We start from the raw sequence: 8597 nt of genomic DNA on the forward strand, positions 1-8597 counted from the left end.
GAGAGTCCAAGATGAAACAAACCAGTGAACATTCAGATATTCGGAGTGATTAACGCGTGCGGCCATGCGAGTGTCGACGCTTCTCCTATCGCTAGCAGCAATTGGGCCTAGCCCATCTCCAGCCCCTTGTGCTTGGTTTCCTCCTTTTATTTTTTCGCTACCTAATATTTTTGCTAGGCTATACTAACATAAATACCAGATCATGGCCCCACCTCCTGGCCTGGGCCTCGAGCCGTCGCCCCTTCGACCATACACCAGGGTCGGCCTGGCTTCGAGCCATCTCCTTGGCCCATTCTAGCTGGCAAGCCGCCTCACTAGCCATGTCACTGCAGGCTCGAGCTCCTTCAAAACAAAGAATGGAATCCTCACATTCCGTCTTTTCGTTCCGTTGGGCACCACTCGTCTGAATGAGCGAGCGACATGAGAATAAAGACGACGACTACGGTTGCAACAATGGTTGATGGCAAGATCAAATCTCAGGCTTGACGCTTCCCCGTCGATGGGTGAGGTGCCGGTGATGACTTCGTCAACCTTTATGCTTTAACTTCGGTCGTATTTTAAATAGACCTTGTATACGAATTCGTGTATGTTTTTTTAGTATAGGCCCACAGACATCCCGTGCCGGAGTTCGGCCCAACTAAACATGAAGCCCTAAATAGGGCCCACCCCCATCATCCGCCTCCTCGGTCATAGACCCACTCCACTCTCCGCTTCACTCGCCACCCCCAAATACCCAAACCCTCGCCGCCGACCATGGCTGGTCCCCGGCAGTCGCCGTTCACCAACGTGGACCCCGCGACGGAGGCCGATCTGCGGAGCAGGGGCCGTGACCCGCGTGAGGTGGACCGATCCATGGAGGAGCTACTCTGCAACATCAGCACCGAGCTCATCCCCGACCTGCCCGCCTCCGACGGACATCATCTTGAACGACGCCCACCTCCGCCCCAAGGCTTCAGCTTTTCCCCCACACCGCCGATTCGGCGGCCATCGTCACCGCCATCTCCACCGTCCTCGAAGCGCACACGGGACCCATCCCCTACGCCCGTCTCACCAGCAGCCACATGAGCGCCTATCAGGCCCAGCTCGCGCGCTGGCTCCAGCTCCTGGCCACCAAGGGCGTCCAGGAGCTCGCCCTCGCCAACCGCCCGTGGCCGCTCGACGTGCCCCTCCGGGCCGTGCTCTTTGGCATCGCCAGCATCGGCTGCCTCTACATCGGCCTCTGGAAGTTCCAGGACGTGGCAAGGTTACTACCCCGCACCTCCTTCCACCACCTCCGTGAGCTTGGCATCTGCAGCATAGTCATGGAGGACGGGGACATCGACTTTGTCGTCGCCGAGAGCCCCATCTTGGAGACACTCAGGCCTCAACATCCATGGATGCAACAAGGGGCTGCGCCTTCGCTTCGTCAGCCAGAGCCTCCGGTGCGTCCAAATTTGCAGCTCTGTTCCGGAGGACATCGCCGTGGTGAAGGCTCCTCGCCTCGAGCGGCTCATCCTGGAGGGGTCCCGAGGCAACACCGGCGGCTTGTGCACCAAGGTCAGGATTGGCGATGCTCCCAAGCTGCACGAGGAATCTTGCAGCCAGGGAACACCATCCTGGTTCCTGGAGATGCGAGACAACATCGTCATGGTGTGTACATCTCCTGTCCGCGGTCTAACAGTTTGTTCAGTTAGCAAAACATCGTCCAATTGTTGGAGGTACAATACTAAATGTGTAATTTTTTTGTTCAATGGGGTTCATTCCAGGCCGGGATAAATGCGAGCCAAGCGCCATGGCCACCAGCGTCAAGTTCCTGAGTCTGAATGTGCGTTTCAGAAGCCACACCGATTCCAAGATGGTTATCTCCTTCCTCGGCTGATTTCCCAATTTGGAGGCACTGCACATTATGGTAGTTTTTTTCATTTCATGTTTTGCTTACATTCGTACCAGTTTCCAGTATGTCTTATGTGTAGAATGTTTGCGGCAGCAGATCATGTGTTTTCAGCTTTTGATTGATTAATTGCAGATAATGTACTATTATGCAGTTCTCCCAATGTCGATTGCTTTGCTTATTTACCTCTTGTTATAGCGTCTCTCACCATGGTCATATATCATACAACTTGGCAATATTTGTGCTTTTGATGTTGTAAGTGGCATGTGGGCCCGTTTCTGACTTCAGAATTTACACATGATAAACCAAACACATTGCCACCTACAGTTTTTTGGAGGTCCATGTGGTTTATCATATTACTCTAAACCACGTCACATACTACATAGCGATTTCAGCTGTGAATTTTGCAACTGACATGCAGTGCCAGACTACAGTTTGCAGGTGATCTGTGTGATATTACCACAATGCCATGTTAGTTCTTTGCTACTAGAACCACTAGTAGCAAACGGAGCTTTAAAACTGGTTGGGGGGACCTTTAGTACCGGTTGGTGTTACCAACCGGTACTAAAGGTTTTTATTGAAAATTTTGGAAATTTTTTTGATTTTTTTTTTCAATTTTTAATTTTTCTGAATTATTTGGTGATTTAGTCTCTAATCACCTTTCTTAACTGCTCAAGTGTGGATCACTCATTCCAAATCATCTAACATCCCGACCGGTCACCCATCCCTCTCACTACTCCAGCCCGAGCACGCTTAACTTTCGGGTTCTATTCTCCTTCATTTCCAAGTCTGCACTTGTTGTTTTCCTGACAATAGTAAGATGTCAATCCTATTAACCCTCGGGAGTTTAGGTTGAGCATTAAGTCACACATTTCACTGTTTGAGTTTGAAACTATTATTCTAAAAAACAGTAATTATTTAGTAACACTAATATTTCTTGAATAAGTTTGACCATAGTTTGACCACAGTTTGACCAGATTTGACCAAAATTCAAAAAATTGAAATAATTATTTAGTAACACTAATATTCTTGAGTAATTATGTAGTAACATTAATACTTCTTGAATAAGTAGTTTGACCAGATTTAACCATTTTTTTTTAAAAACTGAAATTTGACCATATCTTTTTTTTCCTTTTGGAATTTGAGGATTCTAAAAAAATTGCAAACATGCCGTAGGTGGTCTCCATCGGATGCGGATTTTTGTGCTGAATTTTTTGATATATTATACGTTTTTTTCCGACGTCGTATGCAAAAGTTATAGCCGTTTTACATTTTCCCTACACTTTTTGCAAATTATGTCCAAATTTAAGTTTTCAAATTTTCCTAACTAGTAGATGTAGTAATATAACTACCTCTCGAAGGATTTTATTTTTTGAAGTTTTTATCATTTTCTTTTGATTTTTTTCAAACTGAAATGGCGATACCCGGCGGGGTAGAGTTTGAAAATTGCCCTATAGTGCTGGTTTGTGTCTTCAACCAGGACTATAGGGTAAGACTCTTTAGTGCCGGTTGGTGACACAAACCGGTACTATAGGTTAGACCTTTAGTACCGGTTTGTGTCACAAACCGTCAAGGGGCTCGTGGGGCCCTGGCCTGACGCCAGCCTGCCACCACCGCTTTAGTACCGGTTCGTGGCACGAACCGGTACTAAAGGTTCATTAGGTTCATTACGAACCGGCACTAATGCATAGCCATTCGAACCGGCACTAATGGTCACATTAGTGCTGGTTTTTTTACAAACCGGCACTAATGTGCTTCACGTTTGACCCTTTTTCTACTAGTGAACGTATCATGTCATGAGTTATGTCTGATTAACTAATTACAAGGTTTTTGTCAAGCTTCTATTTATTCTTAGCCATCAGGTCTTCTCTACACATACTACATAGAGACTAAAGTACAAAATCATAATTCTGCGGGTTGCATTGCATGTTAATTTCAGTTAGTTATGATATTTGTTATGAATTCTGGGATTGCAAATTTCTGTCTACAATTTGCTGGAGGGGCCTGTGTAGCATGCCATATATATTGATGCTTTACTTCTATGCTGCACCGTATCAGGCATTTATGTCTGATTAACTAATTACAAAGAAGGTGTAATGACTTATATCTGAAAATTCTTCTTGAAGAATATATTTGTAAAAGTGTGCATGTGTTAGGAGAGCTACACTGCAGCTCGAATCTGTAGCTTCAGTTCTTAATTTGTTATGCATGAACTGTAATAATGAGGCAACCTTAGTTGATGTTTTTCTGTACTAATAGGCTACTTGGTACTTTGTTTAGCTCTACACATGGAAATATTGGCATGTCATATCTCCGACATATCAGTGAAATCAAGCTACTATTTGTTACGCCATAGGGGGTAGCATCTAGGTATGCCTCGTAGTATAATGTACAATATGTGTTTCACGAGTCACGACATAGGCTGGGGCTTCCTTGAGCACAATATCCGCCACCTTCCTCAAATGCTTTCCCAGTTAATATGAGGCACCGCAAACTATTAATTTTCATTATATACTCAACATGATTCCTAATAGGTGAACTGTTGAGTGATTTAATTGCTTTTTTCTCCTGTAGTCTGAAAATTGTGATTATGAAGCTGGTAGTGCCAGGATGAATCTCAACTTTTGGAAGCTGGTCAAGCCCACTGAAAATGTCAAGTCGTGCATCAAGGTGTTCTCTTACAAAGAATTCCGAGGGGAGCTCGGGGAGGTTGTCTTCCTCAAGTTCTTCTTCCGGAGCGCGAGGGTGCTAAGGACCGTGTCCGTCTCCATGGCTAATCCAAGCTTCATGTCATTCTCAATGGATGAGGCGACTCATAAAGCACAGCAAGCTTCTAACAAGATGGCCAGTAGTTCCTGCGAAATGGTGCTTCTCGGGGGCACAGGTCCTGAAGGAGGCATGCCCTGGAGCTTCAAGACATGTACCGATTACTCTGTTGAGGACCCTTTCTCAGTGGTGCAGATTCGCCACAAAGCTTAATATTCGTGGAGCAATGGAAGTTTTTCGGATGTCAACTGTGAAGCATGTCCGATATTTGCTTCTTCTGCTACCTGTATCCTGACTTTGGTGGTATTGTAAATTATTATGGGAAGCGTAGAACCCTTTGCTCGGGCCGCATTACATTATATAGAATACATGCCGTGGCTTACAAGGTTTAGATCGATACTAGATCGATCGGTTACAGAAGAAAGATAGGGAGAGGTTGAAACAGAAGAAGAGATATGATATGTTTACAATTTAAACAGATTTCTATCTCTATACAACAACTAATTCTAACACCCCCCTCAATCTAAACCTCATGAAGCTTTGCCAAGGTTGAGATTGTATTTGAACTCATCTAACCTTCTCATGGTGAGTGGTTTTGTGAAGCCATCAGCAAGTTGGTCTCTCGTAGGTATGAACCGAATGTCAATTAGCTTTCAAGCTACCCTTTTTCTGACAAAGTGAAAATTAACTTCAATGTGTTTGGTACATGCATGGAAAACAGGATTAGCTGAGAGGTAGGTGGCACCAATGTTATCACATCATAACCTAGCAGCTTGTGGAGCCTTAATCCCAAGCTCATAAAGTAAAGTTTGTATCCACATTACTTCAGCTGTTGCATTTGCCAATGCTTTGTACTCCACCTTAGTACTTGACCTTGAAACTGTAGCCTATTTTCTTGCACTCCATGATACAAGGTTTGTTCCCAGAAACACAGCAAAACCACCCGTGGACCTTCTGTCATCAGCACAACCTTCCCAGTCTGCATCAGAATATGCAGTAACAAGCATGGATGAAGACCTGGTAATATGAAGCCCAAGTCCCTCTGAAAACTTAAGATACCTCAAAATTCTCTTGACTGCAGTCCAATGAGTAGTTCTAGGTGCATGTAAATATTGACATACTTTGTTCACAGAATAAGAAATATCAGGACGTGTAAGAGTCAAATATTGTAAATCACCTAAAACACTCCTGTAATTTGTTGCATCCTCTGGTCCAAGTACTTCTCCACTTTCAACTGTAAGTTTTTCTGAGGTTGAGATTGGTGTACTCACAGGTTTACAATGTTCCAATCCCACTCTCTTGGGAATATCAGTTGTATATTTGTCATGTGTGAGAAGTATGCCATCCTTTACCTGTTTAACCTCTATACCAAGGAAGTAGTGAAGATCACCTAGATCCTTAAGAGCAAACTCCAGTTTCAGATCCTTAAGCAGACAAGTAGTGGCATCTGAGCTTGAACTAGCAACAATTATATCATCAACATAAACAAGCACAAATATGGTGATATTGCCTTTATTGTAAAAGAACAAAGAGGTATCTGCTTTAGATGGTATAAACCCAAGTTGTTGTAACTGCATGCTTAATCTTGAGTACTAAGCTCTAGGAGACTGTTTCAAACCATATAAAGCTTTATCCAACTTAAAGACATAATGTGGTGTGCTTTGGTTCTCATATCCCGGTAGTTGTCGCATGAACACTTCTTCCTCAAGAACACCATGAAGAAACACGTTCTCAACATCTAGCTGTCTTAGACTCCAACCTCTGGAAATAGCAATAGACAACACAAGCCGAATAGTAGCTTCCTTAACAACAGGGCTAAAGGTATCTTCATAATCAATACCAAATCTTTGTTTAATCCATTTAGCAACTAATCTAGCCTTGTACCTGTCTATACTTCCATCATATTTTCTCTTGATCTTGTATACCCATTTACAATCTATAACATTATTTCCCTTCCTTGGTGGTACTAAATGCCAAGTTTTGTTTTTCATGAGTGCATTGTATTAGCTATCCATAGCCTCCTTCCACTCTTTATGATTAAGAGCATCGTGCAAATGAGTTGGTTCACCACAACTACTAAGAAAAGCTCGTTTGACCCTGTCGTACCTTACAGTGCCATTGGTATATTCCTTTGCCTTGATAATACCTGACTGAGATCGAGTATGACGACGAGGAGCTACTGGCGAGGTTTGCACAGAAGATCCCGATGTAGCAGTAGCTGTTGGTTGCGCCACAGAAGATCCTGCAGGATCAGTTGCAGCTGAGACAGCTGCAGGTTCCCGATCCAGCTCTCGATCTAAGGAGGATGGCGACCCAGACGCGCCAGGCGTCCCGCTGTCGGCTCCTGGGTCAGCCCATGGGCTGGTGGCGCGCGGTGATTTGCCCCCGTCCGCGCCTGGAGAGATGGGCTCAGTGGCGGGCCCCGCTGCGCGAGGGCTGACGGCCACCAGCGCCTCTGAACCGGTGGGCTCCACACGGTCGGGCCGGTCGGCCACCCGAGCGTGATTGGCTGCTTGCGGGCGACCATGATCGTCCTCGGGTCGCGCGTCGATGGAGACAGCCGAGCTGGCGCGGGGATCTGCCTCGGATCGAACACCGCTGCCACCTGAATCTATATGGGATCCGGCGCCTCTTCTGTCTTTTTCTGCACACATAAAATCATGAACTGAATCTGCGCAAATATCTCTAGAATCCAAATTTTCTATGGAATTCTTCACAGGATCAGCTTGATATAATTCACCCCTGTGATCTGGAAGAAGTGCTATTTCAGCACGGAGGAGAGCTCCCGCATTTGGGTGAAGTTTGGCAAACGGAAAAAGAGTTTCATCAAAGACAACGTCTTGAGAGATATAGATACGGCCAGTTGCAATCTCTAAGCATTTGTACCCTTTGTGAAGATTACTATAGCCATGAAAAACACATTCGGTAGATCGAAACTCGAGCTTGTGGCGATTATGTGGACGTAAATTTGGGTAGCAAGCACACCCAATTTTTTAAGAGAATTGTAATCATGCGTTTGATTATATAATCGCTCTAATGGAGTAGAATTTCCAATGACCTTACTAGGAAGGCGATTGATAAGATAAGTTGTTGCAATGAATGCTTCATTCCAATATTTGAGAGGCATGGAGGCATGTGCAAGTAGGGAAAGGCCAACTTCGACAATGTGGCGATGTTTTCTCTCGGTAGAGCCGTTTTGCTAGTGAGCATGAGGACAAGAGACATGATGTTCAATGCCTATGCTAAAGAAGAAAGAGTTGAGCTTCTCATACTCCCCTCCCCATTCACTCTGGACTGCTAGAATTTTCCTGTTAAAATGTCTTTCAACAAGTTTTTGGAATTCTTGAAACACAGAAAAACTTTAGATTTGTGTTTTAACAAGTAAATCCAAGTAAACTTGCTATAATCATCAATGAAACTGACATAATATTTTTTCTTCCAAAGGAATCTCTAGCATGACCCCATACATCACAGAAAATAAGCTCTAAAGGAGCATGAGACACGTTGTTTGACCTAGGACAAGGGAGTTGATGACTCTTAGCACACTGACATGCTTCACAAATAGACTCACTGGATTGACTATGTGACAATGGCAAATTGTCTTTATTAACTACTTGCTTGACTATGATTGATGATAGGTGTCCTAATCTTTGATGCCACCGTGCCAAAGAGGGCTTGATGACAGAATAAGCACGGCGACGCTTGTGGTTGAAAACTTCGAATGAGATGGGGTAGAGCCCTCCAATGAATCTACCGTGATGAAGAAGTTCCCTCGTTGCCCGGTCCTTTATAAAAAAAGTAACAAGGGTGAGTTTCAAAGAAAACATTATTATCGGTGCTTAGACGAGACATAGATGCAAGGTTTTTATCTGCTTGTGGAACATGGACAACATTGTTTAAGACAAGATCACGTTTAAGGGTAGGGGAATTAATAAAAGCTTGACCGATGTGTCGAATATCC

At 44.5% G+C, this 8597-nt stretch overlaps 1 pseudogene; it reads left to right on the forward strand.

The window, feature by feature from the left end:
- The first annotated feature begins 753 nt into the window (after nt 1-753).
- LOC119346800 lies at nt 754-4849 on the forward strand (annotated as a pseudogene).
- Nucleotides 4850-8597: the final 3748 nt, after the last annotated feature.

The sequence above is a fragment of the Triticum dicoccoides genome, unplaced genomic scaffold (genome assembly GCF_002162155.2).
Source record: "Triticum dicoccoides isolate Atlit2015 ecotype Zavitan unplaced genomic scaffold, WEW_v2.0 scaffold51121, whole genome shotgun sequence".
Taxonomy (NCBI): Eukaryota; Viridiplantae; Streptophyta; class Magnoliopsida; order Poales; family Poaceae; genus Triticum; species Triticum dicoccoides.